This window comes from Triticum urartu, chromosome 4 (assembly GCF_003073215.2).
Source record: "Triticum urartu cultivar G1812 chromosome 4, Tu2.1, whole genome shotgun sequence".
Lineage (NCBI taxonomy): Eukaryota > Viridiplantae > Streptophyta > Magnoliopsida > Poales > Poaceae > Triticum > Triticum urartu.
The window spans coordinates 223,638,707-223,646,893 of NC_053025.1; positions in this window are offsets into that span (position 1 = coordinate 223,638,707).

Genomic DNA, 8,187 nt, shown 5'->3' on the forward strand with positions numbered 1-8,187 from the left:
ATAGCAAGTGGTAGGTAGCGTGACATAGCGATAGAACGAACAACTAGCAAGCAAAGATAGAAGTGATTTCGAGGGTATGGTCATCTTGCCTGCAAAGTTCTCAGAGTTGTCGAAAGCTTGATCCTCGTTAGCGTACTCAATAGGTTCCTCGTTCACGTACTCGTCTCCCGGCTCTACCCAAAGCAAGAACACAAGCAATGGAACAACAATCAATCACGGTGCAATGCACAAGCAACATGATGCAATACATGGCATGATATGCAAGACATGATATGCAATGCATATGCGTGCTCCGGAAGGTAAAGAATGATCAAGGCATCAACTTGGCAAACCAAGTATGCCGCTGGAAAGATGAGATGATTTCGGTTGAAATCGATATAAAGATCACCGGAAACGGATGCACGGTTTGCAAATGGCAAGCATCACAAGAATGACGCAAATATGTGATTAACAGCATGATGCCACTTAGAATGCAACAAGAAACTAATCTACTGCACTCCAACATAACAACAAAGCATATGGCAGTGTTGTACAAGAGATGCTTGACAAAACATGAACACTGAGCTACGGCTAGATCACACTAGAACAGGTTCAAACAAGCATGGCAAAAGTGCAAAAGATATCAGCTTCACAGACTTGGTGGAAATACTAACATGTCAAAAACAATATCAGGAAGCAATGTTTAGAGCAAGCAAACAACATGCTACAGGAACATATCATAGCAAACAAAGGCATCGCATGATTCTACTCAATTCATAGAACAAATGTCCCTTACTGAACATGAGCCAAAAAGGCACAGAAGATATGATGGCACCCATGTAAACATAGCGAGTTTTATTAACAGTTTCAGACTTAGCATAAAAACAGAGCATGGCATAAACAGATTTGTGATAGCAACTTTGTGAGCTCATGCCACTCACCACAAAGAATTTCATGACAACATAAGGATACCAATAGGAAGATGACACGTTCATGAATCTAAACATGGCAAGATAAAGTCAATAGGATGCATGGATCACTAGCAACAACCATGTCAATTTTGATTAACATGTTAACAAACTGCCAGGACCATTCTATAGCAAAAGTAGAGCAAGAAAATGACATGCTAGAGCAATCCATAATTGTAGCCAGGGGCATGAATGGATAGAGCATAACCACATGTTCAAAACATCCTTACTGAAGTATCCCAAAATAAGCATGGATCTTAATGTAGCATCAAGTTTACATGGTATCAAAATAATAGCAGGAAAAAGACTTAGCAAAATCCTATGTCCCTGAAAACAGCAACATCACGGAGCCTAGTTTGCATGCTTGTGCTAGTCACCACATAGATCACAAAAATACAAGATTTGCACCCCTGTAAATATGGCATGTTGTAGTTCAAAACACATGTAGACCTCATGCTCAAAGGATACACACATCAAATGCAACAAAAAAAATGACAAATCACCATGATCTGATAAGTACCAGCAGCTAACATTTTATAGAACTCTTGCAACAATCAAAATGGCATCATGAAGTACAGTAACATGCATGGAAATGCTTCTAGCATGAAAAGCTCAACGAGACGAACATTTTGACATATCATATGCATGATTTGGAGCCACTTTCATGGAGATATGGCAGGTCAAAGGAGGCATAAAAATATCAGGGATTTTGGGACTTAGTAGAAAATTACCCTGCGAATCTTATATCTAGGGTTTTGCACGTCTCTCGATGTTCGCCGGAGGACTCGCCGGAGGTGAGGAGGACGCCGGCCGGAGTTGGACGGAGAAGTGCGCCGGCGAGGTGGGGCGGCCGGAGGCGCGGGATTCGGCCGGACCTCTCCAGATCCGGCGCCAGCGGGGACGACGATGAGGCCGGCCAGCGGGCGGCGCGGCGAAGCGGCAGCCGGCGATGCGGTGGGTGGCGGCAAGCTGGGCGGCGGCCGGACGGGCGCAGGAGGCGGCGACGCTGCGAGCAGGGCGAAGGAGGAGCGCGCGGGCGGCGTGGGCCCGACGTGGCCCGGTTCGGCCCGGGACGGGCCGGATCTGGGCCCCGGGCGGCAGCGATGATGTGGGTGCGGGGAGGCGACATGGCGCACCCTGATTCGTCGAGTGGCGGCGGCGGACGTGTCTGGACGTCCGGCGGACGTGTCCGGCTGCGGGAGGAGGGAGATGGCTAGGGTTTCATCCGTGAATTTTTGGGGAGGGGCACATATTTATAGGTAGATGGAGGTAGGAGTGTCCAAATGAGGTGCGGTTTTCACCCACACGATCGTGATCCGTCGGCGGAGAACATGGAGATGGTTTAGATGGGTTATTGGGATGTTTTGGAGGGTTGTTGGGTTGCAACACAAAGAGGCTCTTGCGGTTACCCGGTTAACTGTTGGAGCATAAAACAGACTCCAAATGGAACGAAATTTCACAGGCGGTCTACCAGTGGTGTACCAAGGCCACTTGACAAATCTCGACCCATTTTGAGAATGTTTTCATCCCACTCACGAAAAGAGACAAGAGGGGTGCACTGGGGGATGTGGGAGTGTCGGATTGCGAAATGGACAATGGGGAAAATGCTCGGATGCATGAGACGAACACGAATGCAAATGCGATGCACATGATGACATGATATGAAATGCATGACACGAACAAAAAGCAAAACGAAGACAAAAACCCAACCACGAAGGGAATCTCATAACTTAAAGCCGAAAATGGCAAGAGTCGGAGTTACAAATATGGCAAGTTACATCCGAGGTGTTACATTTGGTCTAGTCATAGTCGATGATTTTTCAAGATTTACATGGGTGTTCTTTCTGGATGATAAATCACAGCTCCAAAAGATCTTTAAGAACTTCTGTAGGAAGGCCCAAAATCAATTTGAAGTGAAGATCAAGAAGGTTCGTAGCGACAATGGAACAGAGTTCAAGAACGCAAATGTGGATACCTTTCTTGACGAAGAAGGGATTTCACATGAGTTCTCGGCTACGTACACACCTCAACAAAATGGAGTTGTTGAGAGGAAGAACCAGACTCTTATTGAGATGGCGAGAGTGATTCTTGATGAGTACAATACACCAAAACACTTTTGGGCAGAAGTGGTTGAGATAGCTTGTCATGCAACAAATTGCTTGTATCTTCACAAGCTACTCGGCAAGACGGCATACGAGCTTCTCACCGGTAACAAACCCCAAGTTGGATACTTTCGAGTATTCGGCTCAAAGTGCTATATTCTTGATAAGCATCGTTGCTCTAAATTTGCTCCTAAATCTCATGAGGGTTTCCTACTTGGTTATGGATCAAACTCTCACACTTACCGTGTCTACAACAATTTCACCCGAAAGGTTGAAGAGACGGTAGATGTGAAGTTTGATGAATCTAATGGCTTGATACGTCTCCAACATATGTATAATTTTTGATTGCTCCATGCTATTATATTATCTATCTTGGATGTTAATGGGATTTATTTTACACTTTTATATCATTTTTGGGACTAACCTATTAACCGGAGGCCCGGCCCAAATTGCTGTTTTTTGCCTATTTCAGTGTTTCGCTAAAGAGGAATATCAAACGGAGTCCAAACGGAATGAAACCTTCGGGAACATGATTTTCTCAACGAACATGATCCAGGAGACTTGGAGTGGGCGTCAAGAAATAATCAGGAGGCCACGAGGAAGGGGGCGCGCCTGCCCCCCTAGGCATGCCCTCCACCCTTGTGGGCCCCTCGTTGCTCCACCGACCTACTTCTTCCTCCTATATATATCCACGTACCCCCAAACATCCAGGAGCACCACGAAAACCTAATTCCACTGCCGCAACCTTCTATACCCGAGAGATCCCATCTTGGGGCCTTTTCCGGAGCTCCGCCGGAGGGGGCATTGATCACGGAGGGCCTCTACATCAACTCCATGGCCTCTCCGATGATGTGTGAGTAGTTTACTTCAGACCTTCGGGTCCATAGTTATTAGCTAGATGGCTTCTTCTCTCTCTCTTTGGATCTCAATACAAAGTTCTCCTCGATCTTCTTGGAGATCTATTCAATGTAATCTTCTTTTGCGGTGTGTTTGTCGAGATCCGATGAATTGTGGGTTTATGATCAAGTTTATCTATGAACAATATTTGAATCTCCTCTGAATTCTTTTATGTATGATTGGTTTATCTTTGCAAGTCTCTTCGAATTATCAGTTTGGTTTGGCCTACTAGATTGATATTTCTTACAATGGGAGAAGTGCTTAGCTTTTGGTTCAATCTTGCGGTGTCCTTTCCCAGTGACAGCAGGGGTAGCAAGGAACATATTGTATTGTTGCCATTGAGGATAAAAAGATGGGGTTTATATCATATTGCATGAGTTTATCCCTCTACATCATGTCATCTTACTTAAAGCATTACTCTGTTCTTATGAACTTAATACTCTAGATGCATGCTGGATAGCGGTTGATGTGTGGAGTAATAGTAGTAGATGCAGAATCGTTTCGATCTACTTGTCACGGGCGTGATGCCTATATACATGATCATACCTAGATATTCTCATAACTATGCTCAATTCTTTCAATTGCTTGACAGTAATTCATTTACCCACCGTAATACTTATGCTCTTGAGAGAAGCCACTAGTGAAACCTATGGCCCCCGGGTCTATCTTCCATCATATTAATCTTCCAACACTTAGCTATTTCTATTTTCATTTATTTTACTTTGCATATTTATTTCTCTTTATCATAAAAATACCAAAAAAATTATCTTATCATATCTATCAGATCTCACTCTCGTAAGTGACCGTGAAGGGATTGACAACCCCTTTATCGTGTTGGTTGCGAGGTTCTTATTTGTTTGTGTAGGTGCGTGGGACTCGAGCGTGATCTCCTACTCGATTGATACCTTGGTTCTCAAAAACTGAGGGAAATACTTACGCTACTTTACTACATCACCCTTTTCTCTTCAAGGGAAAACCAACGCAGTGCTCAAGAGGTTGCAAGAAGGATTTCTGGTGCCGTTGCCGGGGAGATTCACGCCAAGTCAGGTCAAGATTTGACTCCCAACAATGAGCCATTCCTGGTGCCGTTGCCGGGGAGTCTACGCACAAGTCAAGACATACCAAGTACCCATCACAAACTCTTATCCCTCGCATTACATTATTTGCCATTTGCCTCTCGTTTTCCTCTCCCCCACTCCACCCTTGTCATTTTATTCGCCCTTCTTCTATTCGTCTTTCCTTTTGCTTTGATGTCTTACTTGGCTCGTTTGCTCGTTTGGTTGGAATAAGTTGTTTATTTATTACTAAACAGAGAACCTAGGATCTACGGATCCTCATCCGCTTGCTAATCTTGTTAAGAGATCCAAAAATGATGAACCTATTGCTAGTGAGTTTTGTGCACTGGATTATCTTTATGAAGTTTTGCTTGCAATTCGTGAATCTGAAAATTGTGATGATGTACTTTATGGAGTGATTCACGATGGATCTTTGAATAGAAAGCATGATTGCAATGATGATAGTATAAATTCTATTAATGTCAATTGTGCTTATAATATGCAAAGCCCTAAGCTTGGGGATGCTAGTTTTGCTATGACTACTATTTGTTGCAATGATCATGATTGGGATGATTCTTCTTTTGATCTTGAAAATTTATTTACTCCCCATGATGAATATGAGATTGATAATAATGTTTGCAATAATACTGAAAGTGGGTTTGGAAGAGTGTCAAATTTAGATCCCACATATTTGGATAATGTTCAATCTTATGAAGTTTTTGATAAAAGTGGGTTTGAAGAGGTCATGACTTTAGTTAATGTTAATCCCACTATTTTGGAAGAGTGTCAACTTTTCATGCATGTGGTTCGTGTTGAAAATACTTTATGTGATAGCTATTTTGTTGAATTTGCTTATGATCCCACATGTAATTATTATGAGAGAGGAAAAATATGGTGGTACAAATTTTCATGTTACTAAATTACCTCTCATTATGTTGAGATTGCTATTGTTTCTTTCCGCTTCCTTCCATATGATAGTTTTTGCTTGCCTTGATAATTTGTTTACCTATAAGATGCCTATGCATAGGAAGTATGTTAGACTTAGATGTGTTTTTCATGTGTTTTATGATGCTCTCTTTGTGCTTCACTTCTTGTCTTTCATGTGAGCATCGTTAAAATCTTATGCCTAGCTATAAGAAAAGCGCTTGTTGGGAGACAACCCAATATTTTTCCTTGCTGTTATTAAATAAATAATTTATATAGCCTCTGTTTTGGGTGTGTTTTTTGTGTTTAATTAGTGTTTGTGCCAAGTAGAACCGTTGGGAAGACTTGGGGAAAGTCTTTTTGATCTTGCTGTAAAAAACAGAAACTTTAGCGCTCACGAGAATTGCTGCCATTTTCATTTGGAGAGTGATATTTAGTTAATTCTTTTTGCAGATGATTAATAGATAAATTTCTCAGGTCCAGAAATTTATTTTAGATTTTGTGGTTTTCGAGAAGTGGTCGAAACGTATAGATTACTACAGACTGTTCTGTTTTTGACAGATTCTGTTTTTCATGTGTTGTTTGCTTATTTTGATGAATCTATGGCTAGTAAAAGAGTTTATAAACCATAGAGAAGTTGGAATACAGTAGGTTTAACACCAATATAAATAAAGAATAAGTTCATTACAGTACCTTGAAGTGGTGTTTTGTTTTCTTTCGCTAACGGAGCTCACGAGATTTTCTATTTAAGTTTTGTGTTGTGAAGTTTTCAAGTTTTGGGTAAAGATTTGATGGATTATGGAACAAGGAGTGGCAAGAGCCTAAGCTTGGGGATGCCCATGGCACCCACAAGGTAAAATTCAAGGACACCAAAAAGCCTAAGCTTGGGGATGCCCCGGAAGGCATCCCCTCTTTCGTCTTCGTCTATCGGTAACTTTACTTGGAGCTATATTTTTATTCACCACATGATATGTGTTTTGCTTGGAGCGTCTTGTATGATTTGAGTCTTTGATTTTTATTTTACCACAATCATCCTTGCTGTACACACCTTTTGAGAGAGACTCACATGATTTGAAATTTATTAGAATACTCGATGTGCTTCAGTTATATCTTTTGAGCTATATAATTTTTGCTCTAGTGCTTCACTTATATCTTTTAGAGCATGGCGGTGGTTTTATTTTATAGAAATAGTTGATCTCTCATGCTTCACTTATATTATTTTGAGAGTCCTTTAGAACAACATGGAAATTTGCTTTTCAGAATAATATAAAAACTTTCATAAAAGTGCATTGAATACTATGAGAATTTTGATACTTGATAATTGTTTTGAGATATGGAGATGGTGATATTAGAGTCATGCTAGTTGAGTAGCTGTGAATTTGAGAAATACTTGTGTTGAAGTTTCTGATTCCCGTAGCATGCACGTATGGTGAACCGTTATGTGATGAAGCCGGAGCATGATTTATTTATTGATTGTCTTCCTTATGAGTGGAGGTCGGGGATGAGCGATGGTCTTTTCCTACCAATCTATCCCCCTAGGAGCATGCGCATAATACTTTGTTTCGATAACTAATAGATTTTTGCAATAAGTATGTGAGTTCTTGAGTCCATGGGTTATACGCACTCTCACCCTTCCACCATTGCTAGCCTCTCTAGTATCGCGCAACTTTCGCCGGTACCTTAAACCCACCATATACCTTCCTCAAAACAGCCACCATACCTACCTATTATGGCATTTCCATAGCTATTCCGAGATATATTTCCATGCAACTTTCCATATTTCCGTTATTATGAAACGCTTCATCATTGTCATATTGCTTGCATGATCATGTAGTTGACATCGTATTTGTGGCAAAGCCACCGTTCATAATTCTTCATACATGTCACTCATGCATCATTGCACATACCGGTACACTGCCGGAGGCATTCATGTAGAGTCATATTTCGTTCTAAGTATTGAGTTGTAATTCTTGAGTTGTAAGTAAATTAAAGTGTGATGATTGTCGGATTTCGGGTTCCGGCAGACCCTTGAGGTTCGAACACTGGGGTGCGCGCGGAGATTTCGCTTTCTACCTACCTGCACCCGTCCGCCTCGCTAAGATCTAAGCTATGGAAAGAACAACACAAGAGACAGAGGGTTTATACTGGTTCGGGCCACCGTTGTGGTGTAATACCCTACTCCAGTGCGTGGTGTGGTGGATTGCCTCTTGGGCTGATGATGATGAGCAATACAAGGAAGAACAGCCTTGCGAGGGTCTGTTC